The sequence below is a fragment of the Vicugna pacos genome, unplaced genomic scaffold (genome assembly GCF_048564905.1).
Source record: "Vicugna pacos unplaced genomic scaffold, VicPac4 scaffold_20, whole genome shotgun sequence".
NCBI lineage: Eukaryota > Metazoa > Chordata > Mammalia > Artiodactyla > Camelidae > Vicugna > Vicugna pacos.
Genome location: NW_027328741.1, coordinates 12,567,836 through 12,590,625, shown reverse-complemented (window position 1 = coordinate 12,590,625; position 22,790 = coordinate 12,567,836). Strand labels below are relative to the sequence as shown.

At 32.1% G+C, this 22,790-nt stretch overlaps 1 long non-coding RNA gene across 1 annotated transcript; it reads left to right on the top strand.

Annotated features, from left to right (window-relative positions):
• The first annotated feature begins 13,711 nt into the window (after positions 1-13,711).
• Positions 13,712-15,094, top strand: LOC140693942 (uncharacterized). Its single transcript, XR_012069661.1, has 3 exons — positions 13,712-13,896; positions 14,337-14,426; positions 14,768-15,094. It is a non-coding gene; the product is annotated as an uncharacterized lncRNA (long non-coding RNA).
• The last annotated feature ends 7,696 nt before the right edge of the window (positions 15,095-22,790 follow it).

Here is a 22,790-nt window from a genome sequence, read left to right as displayed (position 1 = left end):
AACACCCATGTTTGATAAAAAGTCTCAAAAGGGTGGGTATAGAGGGAACATATACCAGCATCATGAAAGCTATAGATAACACACCTACACCTACAGCTAGCATAGCACTCAATGGTGAGAAAGTTAAAACATTCCCACTAAAATCTGGGAGAAGACAAGGATGCACACTATCAACACTCCAACTCAAGATAGTCTTAGAAGTCCTAGACACAGAAATCAAACAAGAGAGAGAAGTAAAAGGAATGCAAATTGGAAAGGAAGAGGTAAAAGTCTCACTATATGCAGAAAATATGTTACTATATATAGAATACCCTACAAGATCCAGACAAAAACTACTAAATTTGATCAAAGAATTCAGCAAGGTAGCAGGTTACAAGATTAAGTTTCAAAAATTAGTGGCATTTCTTTATGCATATGATTCAGTAATACTATAGAGCTATAGTCAACATTACAGCACTGTGTCGGTAGGAAAACATACATATAGGCCAATGGAACATAATAGAGAGCCCAGAAATGAACCCACAGCCTTTTGGTCAATTAATCTTTGAAAAAGGAGGCAAGAAAATACAATGGAATTGAGACAGACAATTCAGCATATGGTGTCGGGAAAACTGGACAGCAGCATGTAAATCAATGGAGCTAGAACACTCACAATGAAGCTAGAACACTACACACAGAAATATAATCAGAATGGATCAAAGGCTTAAACATAAGTCAAAATACAATAAACCTCCTTGAGAAAAACTTAGGCAAAATATGATCTGACATAAGTCTCGAAAATTTTCTCGTAGAAGAAATAAAAGCAAGAAAAACAAATGAGACCTAATGAAACTTACAAGCTTCTGCACAGTAAAGAAACCGGAAATAAAACAAAAAGACAACTAACAGAATGGGAAAATAATTTGCATATGATACCGACAAAGCCTTGATCTTCAGAGTATATAAGCAGTTCATCCAACTTAATAAGAAAAAATAAATGACCCAATCCAAAAATGGGCAGAAAACCTAAACAAGCGACTCTCCAAAGAAGACATACAAATGATCAAAAGGCACATCAGAAAATGCTCAATATCACTGATTATCAGAGAAATGGAAATCAAAACTACAGTGAGGTATCACTTCACACCAGTCTGAATGGCCATAATTCCAAAATCCACAAATGACAAATACTGGACAGGCTGTGGAGAAAAGGGAACCATCCTTCACTGCTGGTGGCAATGCAGATTGGTGCAGCCACTGTGGAAAACAGGATGGAGATTCCTCAAAAGCCTAGGAATAGACTTACCATTTGACCCAGGAATCCCACTCCTGGGCATAAATCCAGAAGAAACCCTACTTCAGAATGACACCTGCACCCCATTTTTCTTAGCAGGAATATTTACAATAGCCAAGACATGGAAAAAGCCTAAAAGTCCAACGACAGTTGACTGGATAAAGAAGAGGTGGTATATTTATACAATGGAATACTAGTCAGCCATATAAAATGACAACATAATGCCATTTTCAGCAACACGGATATTCCTGGAGAAAATCAGTCTAAGTAAAGTAAGCCAGGAAGAGAAAGAAAAATACCGTATGAGATGGCTCATTAGTGGAATCTAAAAACAAAGAAAAACAAAACAAAAAGAGCACAAATACAAAACAGAAATAGACTGGCAGACATAGAATACAAAGCTTTGGAGGCCATGGGGCGGGGGGTGTGAAGAGATAGACTGGGAGGCCAAAATTGTAGAATAGATAAACAGGATTCTACTGTATTACATAGGGAAATGTATAAAAGATCTTAAGGCTGCTCAAAGACGATAAAATGGGACAACAAATATATATATGTTCATTGTAACTGAAAAATTTTTCTCTAAGCTTGAATTGGAGACAACTTTGTAAAATCATTAAAAATAAATAAAAAAATGTTAAAAAAGGAAAAAACATTATCCTAAATATTACAGGTGTAAATATAAACTATAAAGAAAAAAAACTTTGCTAAAGAGTAATAAAACCAAAGACTTTGTTTTATGTTTTCTTTTTGAGATAAGCAATTCAAAAAACATCTAGCCAGGTGCATCATGAAGAAAAGGTAGATGCTCCAAAGAAATAAATTAAGAAATAAAAGAAGAGAAATTACTAATTTTACCTCAGATGTACAAAAAAGGGATCATTTTGTCAACACTTACATGCCAATAAACTGGACAAATTAGAAATAATAGACAAATGTCTAGAAAGTGACAGAGATAAGGAGAAAGAAATAATTTGAACAAATTTTTTACCTGAAAAAAGATATAATCTGCATTTAAAAAAATTGTTGAATACAAGTGCAGATTTAAACAGCTCCCGTGGGGAACTGTACAACAATACATAGCAGAACGTATACTCTTCAAACACTTCAAACATAGTGAAGATGTGGGAAACTCCCAAATTAATTCTATGAAGCTTTCATCACCCTGATAGCAAAACCAAAAAATAGTATGGACAAAGGGAACTTCAAGCCATTATATTTGATAGATTTGCAGGCAAAAATTCTACAAAATATTATTAGCAAACAAAATCCAGCAATAACTAAAATGAATCATACACCATGATCAACTTGGACTCATTGCAGTGTCACTAGAGAGGTTCAACATACACAAATCAATCAGTTTGATACACCACATTGACAAAAGTAAAAGAGAATACGACATGGTCATCCCAATAAATCCATAAAAAGCATTCCATAAAATTCAACATTTATTTATTAAGAGAGCAACAACAGCAACAACAACAAAAACAACAACAACAGCAACAACGACAGAAACCTTTTAGCAAAGTAGGATTAAGGAAATATATCTCAACATATCTAAAGTCATTAATTACATACCCACCAACAACATAATATGCAAAAGTGAAAAGCTGAAAGCCAAATTAAGGAATAAGATAAGGATGCCCACTCTCACCATTTCTATTAAACACAGTATGGGAAGTTCTAGCAACAGCAATTGTACAAGAAAAAATGTTATTCAAGTTGAATTGAATGAAGTAAAACTGTTATTATTTTAGATGACATGATAATCTATATAGTGAAACCTAAAGATTCTCCAAACCAAAACAACTAAAACTAATAAAGACATTTAGCAAAGTAGCATGATTCATAATTAATATACAAAAACTGTCACATTTTTACACAAACAATGACATATTCCATAATTTTAAAAGATCCATATGAAATCAGATGAAAAAACGAAAAACCTATGAAAAATCCAACATAATAAAATGAATAGAACACTGATAAATAAATTTGAAGATGATGCAAAGAAATTGAAAGAAATCTCAGGGTCTTAGTTTAGAGGAATTAATATTGTTAAAATACACATACTAGAAAATATGCCTACAGATATAAATTGATTCAGATAGAAATACTTGATATTTTCTGCAGAACTAAAAAGAGTCCTATGATTTGTATGGAACTGCAAAAGAGCCAGAACTGCAAAAGAACCAATGAGGAAAAAGAACATAGTTGAAGGTATAACCCATTACCCTCCCAGATCTCAGACTATATTACAAAAATACAGTAATCCGACAGCACAATGCTGGAAAACAACCGAAGATCTTTATCACTGGAATGGAACACAGAGGCAGAAATAAAACGTCACACCTATGGTCAACTAAACTATGACAAAGGAAACAAAAATATACAATGCCTTAAAGACAGCCTTCAGCAAGTGATGTTGAGAAAGCAAGACAGCTACATGTAAATCAAAGGAATTAGAACACTCCCTCACACTGTACAAAAATGAACTCAAAATGATTTAAATATCTGAATCTAATACATAACACAAAAAACTTCTGGAAACTAACATAAGCAAAACAAGACATAATTTGTAGCAAAAATTTCTTATGTCACTCTGTGAAATATGTGAAAACAATAGAAACAATATAAACAAAAGGTCCTAATTAAATCTAAAAGCTTCTAAACAGCAAAATATACAAAATGAAAAGATGAAATTCCAAATGGGAGAAAACATTAGGAAACTATGCAATTAACAAGAGGCTAATTTCTTAAATACACACATTTTTCTTACAACTCCATTAAATAATCTACAAACAACTCAGACAGAAAATGAGCAGAAGACAATTCTCTAAAGAAGACACAGAGATGACAAAGAGGAAAAGGAAAACATGCTCACATTGCTAATCATTATACAAAAATAAAAGGCAAAAATAAAATAATGTTTTACATCACAATATTGAGAAGGGCTGTCATACAAATGTCTACAAGTAATAAAGAATGAGGTGGTTGTGGAGAAAATGGGACTCTCCAACGCTGTTGGTGGGAATGAAAATTGGTGAAACCACTTTGGAAACTGTATGGAAGTTCATTTAAAAAATAAAAATAGACCTATCATATGACACAGCAATCCAACTTCTGGGCATATAAAACATAAATCCTGAAAACAAAGAATCCTAGAGAAAAACATAAGAATTACACTCTGACTTTGGACTTAATATGATTCTACATATGTCTCCTCTGGCAAGGGAAGCAGAAGCAAAACTAACAAGATATTATTGCATCACTGTAAACAGATATACGCTGCAGAAGAAATGATCAATAAAATGAAAAGTCAAGAAACACAATGGGAGGATATATTTGAAATTATATTTTCCAATCTAGTGTTAATATCCAATATATATGGCAAACTCTAACCCCACAACAACAACAAAAAAGACCAAACAATCCAATTAAAAAAATGTCCATAGGAACTGAATAGATTTATCTGAATCAATTTTCTATAGAAAACATACAGTTGGCTAAATGACACATGAAAATATGTTCAGAATTTTAAATTATTAGGAAAGTCATAAACCAAGAATGAGACAAGACCTCACAATTGTCAGAAGGCTCTCGTCAAAAAGAAAACAAATAGATATTGGTGAGATTGTGGAGAACATGGAACATCATGGACACTGTTGATAGGAATGCAAATTATTGATTCCATTGCATACATACATCAAATTTTCCTCATCCATTTTTGTGTCAAGGGATGTTGGGTCTGTAGGCCCCTGTCTGAAGGCTCTAGAGAATAAGCCCATGGGCTGAACTGATAAACAAGCTGTGAGGATTGTCTCATATCAAGGCTGAATAAGAAATGGCCTTCTGAATGTATCCAGCATGGTTGGCTGGATAGCCTATGATGTGTAAGATCCTCAAAGGAGGACAACCTAAGACAGGCACAGCCGGCTGGATAAGTGATGGCCTACTTAATGGAGTTCCGTGATGAACTTTAAAACAATCCTTGGTCATTTAAAAACCTGTGCTTACTGCAGGAGCATGGGGACATAAATAACAAGATTATTAACATTGTTATAACTTAGATGATATGTGAGGCATTGTGTAAGTCCTATATAAACCCTACTTCAAAGAATCAATAAACAGAGAATTGCTTCGCTTCTTTCCAAACAGTGCTTGTGTGTATATGATATCCTGCCAATGACAGGGTTAATTTAATTTGTTGGGAGTATCTTAAAAGGATGTTGCATTATATACAATGCTCTTTCTGCACCATTTGAGATGATTATGTGAGTTTTATTTCTCATTCTATTAGTGTGGCATGTCACCTTTATTGATTTGAATATTTTGAAGTATCCTTTAACCCAGGGATAAATCCCTTTACCCATGTATGTGTATGATACATTAAATGTGTTGTTGAATTCATTTTGCTTGTGTTAAGTTGAGAATTTTGGCACATATGTTCATCAGGGATAATATTCTATATTTTGCATATAATGTCCTTTCTCTCATTTTTATGCAAATAAAGCTGGCATCAAAAAACTTATTTGGAATCTTTCACCCCCTTCAAATTCTTGGAAGATTTGCGGAAGTATTGGTGAAAAATTGTCTTCAAACATATGACAGAATACACCAGTAAAGTCGTCTTGAAATTTTCTCTGGTTTGGGAAGTTTGAATTATTGATTTACTCATTCACACTTTTGCTCTATTTAAATTTCTTATATCTTCTTGAATCAGTATTGGAAGACATATGTTACTGGGAATGTGTCTTTTGTTCTAAGTCATTCAAATCATTGTCTAGTGGTAACTACTTATGATGCTTTGCATCTCTACAGCATCAGTGGTAATATATTCTCTTTTATTTCTAATTTTATTTTCTTAGCCAACATAAACGTTTGCCACTTTATGTGTAAAAGAAACAGACTTAGGTTATTTTTTTTATATTTACAAATGTTTCTCTTGTTATTTGCCTTCCTCTCATTCATTCAAATTTCCTCTTAATTTTTTCTGTTTTCTCCTACATTTTGAGGTGAAAAATAAGTACTGTGAATCTTTGTATTTCATTTATTAGTGAATATTTTTATTTAGATACTATTTATTTATATGTTTATTTATTTATATATATATATTTATTTATTTATTTACATATTTATTCATTTATTTATCATTGAACTACTGCCATTTTCAGTGTGTCATTCTGTGGTGTATAGCACAGTGTTCCCGTACATGCTAACATTTGTGTACCTATTAAATGTTACTTCATGGTATTTAAATTACTGCCCTGTGTCATACAAAAGAAATTTTTAAAAAATGTATTTTTATATATAGAGCATAACAATTATAAATCTAAATATCCCAAGTATATCCCCTCACAACCCCTTTCTGCCGTAATCATAAAATTGTTTAGTAGGTCTGCGAGTTTGCTTAAATTTTTAGATGAAATCATTGTGTTCTCATCCAAATTTTTTTTTAACATTCCACATATTTCATGTCATGTGTTATTTTTCTTTCTCTTTCTGTCTAACTTCAATTAGAATGACAATTTTTGGGGACATCCTTTTGGCTGCAAATGTCATTGTTTTATCATTTTTTATTGCAGAATATTTTTCCATTGTGTAAATATGGCATAATTTCTGTATACTGTCATCTGTTGTTGGACAATTAGGTTGCTTCCATGTTGTGGCTATTGTATACAGAACTGCTGAGGACATTGGGGTGCATGTGTCTTTTTGAAATAGGGTTCCCTTTGATATATACCCAGAGGTGGGTTTGCTGGTTCGTATGTTAAGTTTATTTTTATGCATTAGAGGAATCCCCATACTGGTTTCCAAAATGACTGAACCAAACTACATTCCTACCAACAGTGTAGGAAGGTTCCCTTTCTCCAAAGCTTCCCCAGCATTTATTGTTTGTGGACTTTTGAATGATGACCATTGTGACTACTGTGAAGTGATACTTCATTATACTTTTGGATTGCCCTACTCTGACAATGATAGTGAGCAATTCTTTTTTCATATATCTATGTGGCATTTGAATGTCTCTATTGGAGAATTGCTTGTTTATGGCTTCTGCACATTTTCAGATTGGGTTTCTTGTTTTTTTTAATTATTATTAAGTTGTATGAAGTCTTTATATTTTGGAAATTAAGCCTTTGTCAGTTGCATCACTTCTTAATATTTTCTTTAAACCTGTAAATTGTCATTTTGTTTTGTTTATGGTTCCCTTTGCTGTGCAAATTCTTATAAGTTTTATTAGGTCCCATTTATTAATTTTGCTCTTACATCCCTTCCCTGGGTAGTCTATTCTAGGAGATCATTGCTGAGATTTATCTCAGAGTGTTTTGCCTATGTTTTCTTCTAGGTGATTTACTGTGTCTTCCTTATATTTACGTCTTCAAGCCATTTTGTGTTTATTCTTGTGTATGGAGTGAAGGAGTGTTCTAACTCCATTGCTCTGATGCTGCTATCCAGTTTTCCCAACACCAGTTGGAGAAGAGATGGTCTTTTCTCTGTCATATTCTTGGCTACTCTGTCAAAGGTTAATTGAACATAGGGCTGTTGATTTATTCCTAGGCTCTCTATTCTGTTCCATTGGTCCATATGCCTGTTTCTATACCAATATCATGTCATTTTCATTATTGTAGCTCTACAATAGTGTATGGAGACCTGGTGGGTTATTTCTCTAGCCTCTTTCTTTTACTTCAATATTTCTTTGGAAACTATGTATTTTTTATGACTCTATGTAAATCTTCGGATCATTTGTTTCAGTCCTGAAAAGAAATATTTTGCATAATTTGATAGGAAATCAAATTTTCTTGCCTGAACGTTGTGGCTTGGAGTTCCAAGACTATATTGAATTTAAATTGTGAGAATGGGCAACCTTGTCTTGTCTCAGGTTTTTGTGAGAAGGGTTTCAGTTTTTCATTATTGAGTATGTTGCTGGCTATATATTTGTCATAAATAGCTATTATTATTATGTTGAGATATGGTCTCTCTGTATCCTCTGTGATAAGAACTTTATTTGCAGATACGTTTTAAATGTGATCAAATGATTTTTCTGCATCAACTGAGATTATCATGTGGTTTTTTGTCCTCTCTTTGGTGATATGGTGTATCACAATTGATTGATTGATTTGCATATGTTACACCATCCTTGTGTTTCTGGGATGAACCTAACTTGACCATGGTGTATGATCTTTATTTACATGCTGTTGGATTCTGTTTTTTAATAATTTCTTAAGGACTTTTACATCTATGTTTATCAATGATATTGGCGTATAGCTGTCTTTTTAGGTAGTGTCTTTGTGTGGTTTTGTTATCAGGTTATTTTGGCCTTATGGTGTAAGCTTGGGAGTACTCTCTCCATATCAATCTTTTGGAAGAATTTGAGGAGGACTGTATGGATTTTTCTTTGTATGTTTGGTCAAATTCCACAGTTATGCTATTTGGGTCTGAATTTGTGTTTGCAGAAATTTTTTATTTAATTGGCAATTCTATTCCGTTTCTGGTGATCTGTCTGTTCAAGTGGTCAATTTCTTCTTGATGCAATATTGTTGGGCTGAATGTATCCAGAAACTTCTCCATTTCTTCTAGGTTTTCCAGTTTGTTTCCATAGAGTTGCTCATGGTATTCCCTTATGATATTTTGCAAATTTGATGTACTCTTTGTAGTTTCCCCAATTTCAATTCTTATGTTATTTGTGTTCACTCTCTTTTCTTGTTGGTGAGCCTGCCCTGAGTTTTGTCAATTTTGTTTAGTATTTCAAAAAAGAGTTTGATTTTTTTCTATTTTTTAGACTCCATTTCAATTCTTTCTTCCTTGATCTTATTTCCATCTTTCTGCTTACTTTTTGTTTTGTTTGCTCTTCTTTTCATGATTAGTGTACATAGAACATTAGATTATTTATTTGAGATTGCTCTTCTACTTTGAGGAGGGCCTTGTCAGTCTGAACTTCCCCCTTAAGCCTGCTTTATTTGCATTCCATAAACTTTGCATACGGTTTTGTCATATTTCTCGATATTTTTTAAGTTCTTATTTTACTTCTTCAACTTGTTTTAATACCATGTTGTTTAATCTAAATGCTGTCATTTTTTCTCCCTGTTTTTCTGTGATTGATTTCTACTTTCATTGTATTATTCTCAGAAAACTAGCTTGAAATAATTTTTATGTTCTTAAATTTGTCGAGGCTTCTTCTGTGACTGAGTAGATAATCTTTCCTAGAAGATGTTCCATATGCACTAGAAAAGAATGTATATTCTGTTTTGGGGAGAAGTACTGTTTTGAAAATATCAACGAACTCCAATTATTTCATTCTATCTTTTAATATCTTTGTTTCCTATTTAATTTTCTGACTCAAAGACCTGTCTAGTGATGGTAATGGGGAGTTATAGTCTCCTACTGTGATTGCGTTCCCTCCGACTTCTCCCTTTTTATCTATTAGTGTTTGCTTTACGTATTTAGGTACTCCTATATTGAGTGCATATATCTTAATGAGTATAATTCCCCTCATTTTTTATTGCTCCTTTCATCATTATAACATGTCCTTGTTTATCTTTCTCTATGGCCTTTCATGTAAAGTCTATTTTGTTTGAAGTCAATACTGCTAGTCCTGCTTTCTTGTCATGTCCATTTGCATGGAATATATTTTTCCATCTTCTGGCTTTCAATTGATGTGTGTTCCTCTTACTAAATTGGTTCTCTTGTATGCTTCATAATGTAGGGTCTTTTTATATTATCCCATCTGACAATATATATCTTTAGATCGAAGCAGTTACTCTATTAACAATTGTGATAATTATTGATAGACTGCTGTTTATTTCCATTTTGAGCTTCATTTCCCAGTTGATTTTGTATATCCTTTTTGTTCATTTCTTTTTCTTTTTGTGGCTTGCTAAGTTTTCATTTTTAATCTTGGTTTCTTTTTGGATTTGTTACTTCATTGTAAGCTTTTGATATATGGTTACCCTGTTTTGTATGTATATTGACCCATTACTATATATGTTTATTTGACTGATAAGAATACAAACTCTAACCCCTCCTACAGAGAATAGAAACAAGAAGAAAATACTCTGTATTGTCCTGTTTCACTCTGTGAGAATTAAAAATGTTGACGTCCTGTTTTACAGCATCATGTATTCTATTGTATGTCATTGCAGCTATTGCCATTCTAATTATGCCTTTCTCCTTTCTATAGCCTCCTGCTTCTTTTCTTTAGAGTAGATGTTTCATTATTTCTTTTTCTGTTGCTAAATTCTTTGAGTATTTGCTTTTATGGAAGGTATTTATCTCACCTTCTATTCTAAAGGATAGCCTTGCTTGATAAATTATCTTAGATTACAGCTTTCTTTAATTCAGGACTTTGAATATGTCTTGACACTGCCTTCTGCCTTATATTTGTGTAGGAAACGTGTTTACAAATATAATGTATATAATTATATATATATGTATATATGTAAAGAATACCTAGAAATGAAGCTAAAAAATAAGATGAAAACCTCTACATTAAAAAATAGAAAACATTGATGAATGAAATTAAATCTTATCCAAAGAAAGGAAAAGATCTCTTATGTTAATGATGTGAAAGTATGTGGTTGAAAAAAATTCTACCCAAAGCAATCAACATTTACTGTGATTCATGTCAAAATACCCATGAGATTTTTCCATTAAATAGAACAAATATTTTCAAAATTTATATGTTGCCACAAAGATCATGAGTTGCCAAAATAATCTTGAAAAATAGTATTAAATCTAATAGTGTAAAATACTCTGATGTTAAAGAGTCCTATAAAGCTTTTATAATTTAAACAACATGATACTGAATCAAAAACAGAGAGCAATCAATAGGAGAGAATAGAGCAACCAGATATAATCTCTCACACCTATGATCAATTAACCCATGAAATAGGAACCAAGAGTATAAAATGAAGAAAAGACATTCTCCTCAGTAAGTAGTGCTGGGGAGATTGAACATGTGAAAAATAGATTAGAGTATTTCCTCACGTTTTATACAATCCATGAGCACAGAATATCTTTCATTTACTTTGTTTACTTATATTTCTTGCACTTTTAATTTATAGATCTATGTTTAGATCTTTTATTTCACTTATCAATTTTATTCCCATTTTATTCTTTTTAGAATAAGTGTACACATAATTGTTATCCTAATTTGTTGTTAGTATATAAAAATGCAATTGATATTTGTATATTGATTTTGTATTCTGCAAGTTTACTAAGTTTGTTGACTGTTACAAACACTCACTGGAGAAGTCTATGGGGTTTTCCATCTATGTATAATTATGTCATCTGTAAAAATTTTACTGCTTGTTTACAAGTTGGATGCCTTTTATATTTTTTCTTCACTAGATTTTCTGGCTAAGACTTCTAGTAGTGTAATTTAGGACTTGTGATAATAAGCTATTTTTTCTTATTACTGGACCAGAGGAACACCTTCCTGTATGTTAACATTAAACTTGATATTAGTCATGGGCTTTTCATAAATGGCATTTTTTATCTTTAGTTATATTCTATCCAGAGAGAATTTGTTAAGAATTTTTTTGTGTACAAAAGTTAAGATCAGTTCTGTCAATAATTTTCCTACATTTTTTGAGATTCTTTCTTTTGAATTCTCTGTTTTCTAAGGGATGGTATCACATTTATTGATTTACATATGTTAAATAAATTTTGTGGATCAGGACTAAATCCAACTTAACTATAGTTTATAATACTTAAAATATGCAATGTATTCAGGTTGCTAATATTTATTTAGAATGGAATATACACATACAGAATGAGAAATTTACATTGTAGCTTGAGTGTACATATATTTATTAAAAATTTTTCACTCAATTTGAATTTGACTTATGTTTAATGAAATTTATTTCTAAATAATGAATATAAATTTTGGTAGAACTGGATTTACTACAGTTTACTGATACAGAACATAGCTATTATTTACAATTAGTGCACAAAGCAGTTCCCTTAAAACACCGTATTATAATAACAATGCCAACTGTTTCAGGACTTGGGAACACATTGCTTCCTAAAATGCATTACCTGGTCTTATCCATCCCAACCCACATATAATGTTATTTCTTTGTTTTTTGATTGCCACTTAATGAAGTTACTGCTTATAGAACCCAGGATATTTTGCATAACTCTATTTATTAACATCATTTTGGAACACTTAACAGAAGCCACAAGAGTATGGATTATAAAGATGACAAGAAAATTTATTCCTTCTAGGGACTGAAAACCCTCTGAATGAAAGAATGTCAAAAATAAACATTTGTAAATGTACAATAAGATTTTCTCTTGTGTAATTTTAAAGTAGAAAATTAAATTACATTTGTTTTAATTATAGCACTGAATTACAAATTGAAACAAAAATTCCCCCCTTTGGGATTTCTTAAATTTGATTGATTATTTTAATCTAATTTTAATTCATAAATATTTACCATTTATTTACAAACATAGCAAATAAACTGATATTTATTCTGCTGATGTTTTGAATATAGAGATACTTATTTTAGAGTACACCGAGAAATAAATACTTCCGTTTCCAAATCAAATTTTGTTTCACTTTAATTACAAATGATAATGAAATTGTTATACCTTTTCGGTAAAGGTTTTACTCAAATTTCACTTTAAATACCAAAACTTTAATATTATTTTATTTATTTTGTGCATATTTATACTCTGTTCACCAATCTGGTATAAATTTGTGTACAAAAGGAAGGAGATTGGTTTTATTTCAAAGAACCCAAAATTAAATTATTTCAAAAGATTTTTGTGGGGAAAATATTTGCACATCACATTATAAAAATAAACATCCTGTATGTTTCATTTTAACTGGATGAATGAGAAGGAAACACTCGCTGAATGTTACACTTTGGTTGCTAGGAGACCTGTCATTTTGTGATGTCACAACCACTCAAGTTGAGAACCATTTTGATGGCCTAGCAGTTTAAATGTGCAGGCCTGCTAAAGCAGCATTTGAAGCTGCAGTGCTCAAAATCATTCAGATTAGAAAAGTAGCTATAGTAAAAGTTATTTGAGATGGAACATATTTCTTCAGAAATTCAAGATGTGTCTAGTAAAAATGGACAAACTGGTTCAGGAAACTCCGGTAGATCTCTATTGTGTGATCAAACATTCTCTGAGGACTTGGACTTGAGGTGTATGATTGAAGAAAATGCTTTTCAGACTTTGTCAGAAGAATCCTTGATAAAAAGACAATGTTACACACATTGTGTCTCGGAACCAGATGAAGATAATGATTTTCGTTTTCTGACACTTCCAAGTAAACTCTGGAAAATGGCTTGGAGTGACCAATTTAAATCCATCTGTTGGGATGATAATGGAACTTCCATAGTGATTGACGAAGATGTCTTTAAGAAGGATGTTTTGGAAAGAATGGCCCCTTTCAGAATATTTGAATCGTTTAATTAGACAGCTTATCTTTTATGTGTTTAGTTAAGTATGGCAGAATTTTCAAAGATCTGCTTGTCTAGCTGACTTTCTGGCAGAAGAAATAGAAGTCTCTGTTTTAAGCAAGATATTCAGAAATTTTAGTTACGTCTTGGTAACTGATGTATAAAATTTTATTTTGTACATCACTCTGTGGTAATATAAATATGAAGGTAGGTTTTGAAAATTGTATAAAACTACAAAGGCTAAAATTCTTTATTTTTTCTAAAAATGAGAACAGTGCCTTAAGTATTCAAGATTTTGAGAAACTTTGCTAGCAACTATAAATCTTAGCAGAAACCTAAATAAAGGTATTAAAGCTGCTTTTCAAAATTGGCATTCACCGTTACTGCAAATGCTAACTTCTTAAATTTGATGACTATACTATTTAAATGTGTATTTTCCAAATAAGTAACTTCAAAATATCATTATCAATTTTCATATTTTGATGATATTATCTTTGCATAGTAAAAGTGAAATCTGAGGTTTTATAGGTGATTCTTATTATAGTCTTGTGTTTTGGTTTAAAATATTACTAAAATCTTTCTCCTTTGGTTGTAGCTTCAGTTCTATCATAATCCAAATATTAAATGAGGGTTTCCCCTGCTTTTAGAGAGAATAAAATGAAGAATTGGGATTAAAAATTCCTCTCTGGTATCTTCATTGGCTCAAAATGTCAACAAGAAGCACTTTAAAAGAGGAGGTAATGTTCGTAAACATAATTCTGATTTTATGGCTGACACTAGTTGAGGAAGTCCATTTTTACCTTCTCCAAATTTAAACATGCCTCTAATAAGAAAGCCCTCTACTAGCCACATAATTGGTGATACAATTACCCCGATCAGAAGTGATTTTTCTCCTCCATCATCAATGTCATGTAGACCACCAGAACAAATTGCAGTGGATCAACGTGCTAATTTAAATCAGTTGACCACTGTCCACGGGCACTCTGAAAGCAGCTACAGTGAAGCAAATGGCTGTGTTTTGAACTTCATTACAACTACAACTTCTACTTCTCAGTAGAGCATCTTGTCTCCCATACAGAGCAATTAATTTGGACTGATGGTGAAGCCTTCTACTTTTCAAAATAGATATCACAACATATCTGCCAATAAATGTCATTTATCTAAACTTCAACCAGGGAGCAACCCACGGTTTCCAGTGACAGTGATAGCTGATACATCAGCTACCTCCCTTTCAAGGCCAACTCATCAGCCATCTTCAGTTTATGAATGTCATCCTAATTAAAACTGATCCACCAGAGGACAACCAGATTATGCAGGATTACAAAGATTAAATTTGATGTTGGTAAATGTCGACAAATATCTGCAATTTTCTTATTTGAACAATAAACTTAGATGTGTAACTTTATTATCCTTATTTTTTTAAATAGTGTAAAAAGTTAAACGTGAGACTAAGTTACCATTTAAAGAAAAAAAGAGATATTTGATTGATATGATCATTTAATGCAACATATGGGTATAAATTTAAATAATTTCTAAGGAAGAAGAAAAAATTGAAGAATTTGTAAAAAACTAAAACATGGAGATAGGGTAAATTACTAAGTGGTTTCTGGTTCATCCTGGAAAGTATGAAAAGAGTTAAGTTAGGATACATTAGAACAGGAGATAAATGCAGGAACTGGCCCAGGGATCATGGTCTCTATTATGTCATGCCTGGTATCATAAAAGTCACATGATATAGACTCAGATGGCACATTAAGCATGTGATAGAATTTAAAAGCAATTTTATCTATGGTCTTCTCTGTGCTGTTTTCAAAGCATTCCAATTTGTGATTTCTTTTCCTCCCCTCAAGAATCTACACTATATTTTCAAGTGAATATTTTAAGTTACTTTTATGATCCAGACAAAGACAAGCTTACATCCTAAAGGTGGCACTAAATGCCTTTCCACTGTAAGCCCACAAACTCAACATAGTTTAGTCATTTCATTATAGATCTGACATCTTACTAATTTGGCATATCTTTATGTTTCACTGTTTCTGGAAATACATCCAGGCAAATGTTTATGGACCATATTAAATAAAACCTCACAACTTTGGCTCCAGCTCTTCCTTCGACTTAGGATGTCCTCATTTTACCTATAAAGATTTTCGTAGTCTCAGCAGAGAAATCACCTCCTCAAGATATTTTCTGTCTATACCCCTTTCCTTGTCTAAATTGGATACCAGCACTGTAAGCACAGAATATGCCACAGGATTCATTTTAGTATTTAGTGAAAGAAAAATACATGTTGACTTTAAGCAAAATCTCCTATCCTGAAACAACAAAACTATCATAGTTTTAAAACTGTTTCGTTATGTTCTTTACTCTTCACCACATACTAGCTCTTTTCGTAGCCCAAGGACTAGTCACTCAAAACTGTAATTGGAGGTATGTACAGTAGACAAAGTATTATTTTCTTCTTAATTCATACCTCCAGAGGCCTAAGGTATTTCATTCTCATTTGATGGATATTTTCCTGTCTCTTCATCACCCACCCATCCCAAAAGAGCTGATTCTTTTCTGCATACCAATAAGTATACTGATTTCTAATTAATTGACTTCCTAGAATCAGAGTTTATCCAGAAGAGACAGTGCCAATGCAAACATTTAATGTACGTTTATACACCCCACATAACTTGTGCCATTCTAACCTTCACACAGGAAGTATTTATGAGGTACTAGACCCTTGGTTGGGGTGGGTGAATTCAGTAACTAAATTGCAATCTAAACTGTGTGGACTAAAAAGAGGTGAGAGTGGTAGAATTAAATATTTGTCCAACTGCAATAATATCAAATTTCTGCAGATACTAGGAAATATAAAATATTCATGGAATACTTTGACTATTTCCCATTAATATAAAATAAGAGGTGAAACATTTTCAGAATGTGAAATGAGCTGAATTTCTGGGATAAGTGTAGGCTTGGTCAGGGAGCCTAAGGCTTCTGCTCACAATCATGCAGCCAGTGTCAGCGGATAAAACTGAAATGGCAACATTGTGTCCTGAAAATGTGTCACCTGTTGTGAAGAAAGACTTTGATAATCTGGAAAATGGGTTAATGGATCAGGGTAAGCTCTAGAAACATCCCACCAATATGACGTTTACCAAGAGAAGAAAATAGCCCACTTTCAGCAGGAGACCTGTGTCTGGACAGCAGTGGGTGTTCCTATAACACAAATATCAAGCTTTTAAATTTGTCAGCTCAACTCTGATGGTGGCTATGTTTTCGCTTATATTAGCAGTCTTGGGTTCAGATGGGCTGGTTCAGCAGCTAATTACCAGCTCTCTTATCAGACAGTGGGTCTTACCGTGGTCATCATAACAAGGTTCTACACTGATAAGTCAAAAGCTACTGCTTACTTTCAGAATAAGAAATCCTAAAGAAAAATATTGTTTGTTTGTCCATCTATAGTTTTCTACCTGGGAAAAGTAGGCTATTTGCAAAAGTACAAAAGTTGGCTGGTGTTTTGAAAACTATTCTCTGAGCTCTGCCCACTGAATTCTTCCCACTAAATACTACAGACTTGTCTACCACTGTGTGTGTATGTGAAGATGGATTTTTAAGCAGTAACTAAGATTGTCTTAGTTGAGTCATCAGTGGATTATTCCTCTGCATGTTTCAGAATTTCTGTGAATTAAGAGTTTCATTGAGCCACCAGATTTTCTTCCAATCAGGGAGAGGTAGATTATATTTCTCCCAGTATACTAATTGTTACCTGTTCATTGAATCCCGAGCTAATGCTAGGGCCAAGCCACTGAACCCTTGAATTGGACTGAGGCATATACATTCTCCAATCCCCAGAGCCCAGCACAAGACTGTGTCTCCTTTTTAATTTAAGCTTATGTCCAAGTTTATTTTTCTTTTAATTCTCATTGTTGACACAACTTATTTTGTATTTGAACACCCAATGACTAATTTATAGGGACTGAACATATGATGTGTTCCCGTTCATCTACAAATAGCAATAACTTTTCTTTCATTGGACTACCTGAAATACAGTGAACATAGTCATCATTTTGAAAGCAGTCCTCAGTCCTAATAATGCAGAATCTTTACACTTCTTTGCCAGCACTTGAGCGAGGATGTTTCTTATGGATCTCAAGTATTATTTTCACATCCCCTTATGCATCCTTGAGAAAACACCATATTGTTATCCAAAATAATGTTTTTGTCAGTATTGCATTCCCATTGCAAAACAGTTAAGAATTGTAGGAGTTCTGAGATTTTACCATGCTGAGATTTTTAGCAACCTAGTATGTTCCTTTCTTACTGATGCTCTTGGGGAGATGAGACCTTTGGTCAGAGACAGTGAACTTGATCACTCACAGCAAAAGCAGCCATGGTTAACTTTTGTATCCATTCACTAATCTCAGATGAATACACAGAGTGAAATTTTGATGCCTACAGAATCAGTGGGCTGTTATCATGAAGAAAGTTTAAAGCATGATAAAACCCTAATTATACTAGTATCTTTATGTATAATTTATTAGAATCAATTATTTATTAGTATCTTTCTCTAAGATAAGTCTACCATAACTCAAGATTGCTTGCTGCAAAAACAATCATGTGAAGTGACTTGGGAAACAATGTTCATTGTCTTTCCATTTTTCCTTCTGCTTTTATTGAGATGTAATTGACATAAAACATTGTGTAAGTTTAGATGCACAGGGTAGATATTTGAGTTACATTATCATGAAGTAAATATTATAGCAACTTTAGGGAGAATTCATTATATCATTTAGATACAATATTAAAGAAATACAATTACTCTTTTTGTTGTGATGAGAAAACTTATGGTCTACTCTCTTAACAACATTCATATATAACATAAAGCATTATTAATTGTATTTATCATGTTAAAACTTAGCATCCCTTGAACACGTTTATTTTATGGCTGGAGGTTTGTATCTTCAGAGTGCATTAATCTAAATCTCCTTTTCCAACCCCTTCCTCTGTTAACTACAAATCTGTTTTTTTCTATAAGTATGTCTGTTTGTTTTTGAAGTGTAGTTTAATGAATAACACTGTGTTCGTTTCTCTTACATAACATAATGTTTGCAAATTTTAATACAATTCAAATTGATCACAAGAATAAAACTAGTTATGATTTGTTGCTATTTAAAGATATTTCATAGTTATTGACTATTCCCCATACAGTGCATTTCTGGTCCCTGACTCAATTAATTTGTCAGTTGGAAAATTTTCTCTCTTAATTTTCCTCACTATTTCTTTTTCTTCACCACATTTCCCTCCTTCTTGTAAACAACCTGTTTCTTTCTATATCTCTAACTCCTTTTCTGTTTTGTTATGTTAATTTGTTTTAAATTCTAAATATGAGTAAAATAATTTAGCATTTGTCATTATCTGTCTGAATTATTTCACTTAGCATATTATCCTCTTGGTCTACCCATTTGTTGCAAAAGACAAGAACTTATACTTTTTAGAGCTGAGTAATAACCCATTGAAATTTTATGTGTGTGTGTGCATATATATATATATACTGTACATATATATATATTAAGTGTATGTGCATATATATATAAATATAGATAAATCTTTAGTTGATAGATGGTTAGATATATATATTATAAACAGACATTTTCTTTATCCATCATTTATTGATGAGCAATTAGTTTACTTCTATATCCTGGCTATTGTAAATAATGCTGCAGTGAATATAGGGTTGAATTTATCTTTTCTGAATAGTGTTTTTATTCTCTTGGAATAAGTATCCTGATATGGAAATGTTGGATCATATTTCATTTTTTTTTGATAAAACTCCAGAGTGTTTTCCACAGTGGAAATAAAAATTTACATTCACTCAAGCATTGCATCAGGGTCCTTTTCCTTACATCCTCACCAATATTTATATTTTTTATCATTTTGATCACTGTCATTCTGACAGGAGTGACATAATTTCTCATTGTGTTATGGACTTGCATTTTTCTGATGGTTAGTGATGTTGACCATTTTCATGTGCCTGTTAATTACCTTTCTCCCACTATATATTCATTTTTTTTGTAATGGGCTAAATGACCATTACTGTCTGATTTCATTTATAGGCATTCTGTAGTGTTCCATTATTCTCTTTGTTCTGTTCCTCTACCATATTCATTATTGTAGCTTTGTATTACAGTTTAAAATCAGGGACAGTGATACTTCCTCTTTGTTCTTTGTAAAATTTGTTTGTGTTTTTAGTTTGCTTCCTTTTCATTTCTTTTCTTTTTAGTGATTTCAACTCTTATGTGTTTACATGTAAATTTAAGAATTATTTTTTGTAAGTGTCTGAAAATGCACTTTGTATTTTGATAGGCACTGAAATTAATTTGTGTGTTTTCTTCGTTAGTACTGTCATTTAAACAATATATTTTTCCTAATGTATGAACACAGTATATCCTTTCATCTGTCTGTATTAGCTTCAAATTCTTTTATAAATTTTTTATAGTTTTCTGGGTACAGGTATTTTACCTCCTTGGTTGGATACATTTCTTGATTTTTTTTGTAATGCAACTGTAAATGAGACAGTTCCCTCACTTTCTCTATCTGTTAGCTTGTTGTTAGTGTGTAGAAATGCAAGATTTCTGTATGTTAATTTACATTCTGAAATTTTACCAAATGCATTGATAAGCCCTAGTAGTTTTGTGGCGTCTTCTTTAGGATTTCTTTTTAAAGTATTTCATCTGCAAACAGATACTTTTACTCCTTTTCTGAAATAGCTATATTTTATTAACTTTTACTTTGGATAGCTATGGATAGAATTTCCAATATTATACTGAATAACAATGGTAAAAACGCGCATTCTTGTCTTCTTCCTGCTCTTACAGGAGATGCTTTCAGATTTTAATCAGTGAGTGTCATGTTAGTTGAGTTGTTGTCATATAAGACCTTAACTGTGTTGAGGTATGTTTCTTCATGCCCACTTTGAGGAGCAATATAATCATAAATAGATACTGAATTTGTCAAAACATTTTATGACACTTTTGAGGAGACCATATAATTTTTATATTTCAGTTTGTTAGTTTGGTGTATCATATTGATTAATTTGTGGGTAATGAATCACTTTTGCATCCCTGGAATAAAAGGGACTTAATCATACTGTATAATACTTTTAATGTATTGTTTGATTTGTTAACAATTTAGTGATGATTTTTTCATGTATGCTTATCAGTAGTATTTAACCTGTAATTTTATGAGATGTTTGTTCCTGCCTTAGTAGTAGTGTGATACAGAAATGTGGAAGCCTCCCTTCCTCTGCAAATTTTTGGAATTCTCTAAGAAGTATAGGTGATAGCTCTTCTCTAAATTTTTGGCAGAAGTCACCTGTGAAGATGTCTAGGCCTGTAATTTTGTTTCCTGGGAGATTTTGTTTAATTACTAATTCAATTTCATTAGTGCTAATCTGTTAATATTTTCTATTTCTCATTCCATCCTGGAGAACACGTCTTTCAAAAAATTGTCCATTTCTTCTAGGGTTTCCATTTTAATTGGCATATAATTTGTTGTATCATCTTATGATGCTTTGTGTTACTTTGATATAAGCTGTAACTTCTCATTCATTTTTGAGCTTTTTAATCTTTACTCTCTTTTTTGCACATTAGTCTCATTAAAGCTTAACAGTTATATTTATATTTCAAAAGCAATTATGTAGTTTGATTAGATGTTTCTATTTTTAACATTTTTAATTTATATTCTGACCTTTCAGCTGTCTTTCCATCAACTAACAAGTTTGTTTATTATTTTTCTACATCTTTGCTTTGTAGGATTATGTTATAAGAGAGAGAGATGTTTCTTATTTGTATAAGTGGGATTATTTTGCTATAAGCATCCCTATTAATACTTCTTTTGCTATACCCCATGGAATTTGTTTTTGTTGTCATATTTCTTTATAGATATTTCCTTTGATTCTTACAGCAATCCATTTTTGTTTAATATTGTATGATTTATCCACCACACTTTACAATTTTTCTCAGGTTTTTTCTTTCAGTAAATTTCTTTTCTCACAGGATCCATGTGTTTCTTCACAAAACACAGAGAAAAATAATAAAATTTATACAAATTGTGAAAGATCCAAATTTTCTAATATTATCTTTGAAAAATGAACAAACCTGTGGGTATTATCCTCCCTGACTTAAGAATATACTTCAAAGTTACACTAATCAAAACATTGAAATATATCACTTAAAGAGTCACATAGATTAATGGAACAAAATAAAGAGTCCTAAAATAAACCCACACTCATATGGTCAGTTAGTCTACAATGAAGGAGGCAAGAGTATACAATGGAAAAAGGGAAGTCTCTTCAACAAGTAGTCCTGGGAACACTGGACAGTACATGTAAAAGGAAGATGTAACTGCACTTCCTTCCATATTATACAAAATAGGATAAAAATGGATTAATTTCCTAAATGTAAAACCTGAAACTACAAAATTTCTGACCAAGAACAGGAGCAGAACTTCCTTTGAGGTAAATCATAGCAATATTTACTTTTGATCTATCTCCTAAGTAAAAAAAAAAAAGGAAAACTAACAATAATTGGTTTTAAATTTACTGAGGAAATAATAGATTTACTCTGTGATAAAGGGATTCCACTTGTGTAAGTGTGAAGTGCAAAACATCTTGCATAGCAAAGGAAACCTTCAGCAAGATGTATGACAACACACAGTATAGAAGAAAGAGTTTCAGACAATGAAACCAACAAAGTATTAATATCCATAGTATATATATAGCATATTAGAATCAAGAGTTAAAAAACAAAGACCCCAAATTAAAAACAGTTCAAAGATCTTCATCGAAACTTTTCAAAAACAGACATGTAGATGATTTCATGCACATAAAAAGAAACATAGCTTTGCTATTATTAGGAAATCCTAAATCAAAACCAGAATGAAATATAATCTCACAGCAACCAAAATGGCTATTAACAAATAGTCTACATATGACAAACATTAATAAGAATTTCGATAAAAGGGAACCCAGGTACACTGTTGGTGGAAAAATAATTTTATGCATCCACTATTTTAAAAGTGTGGACACTGCTCAGAAAACTAGAAATAGAACCACT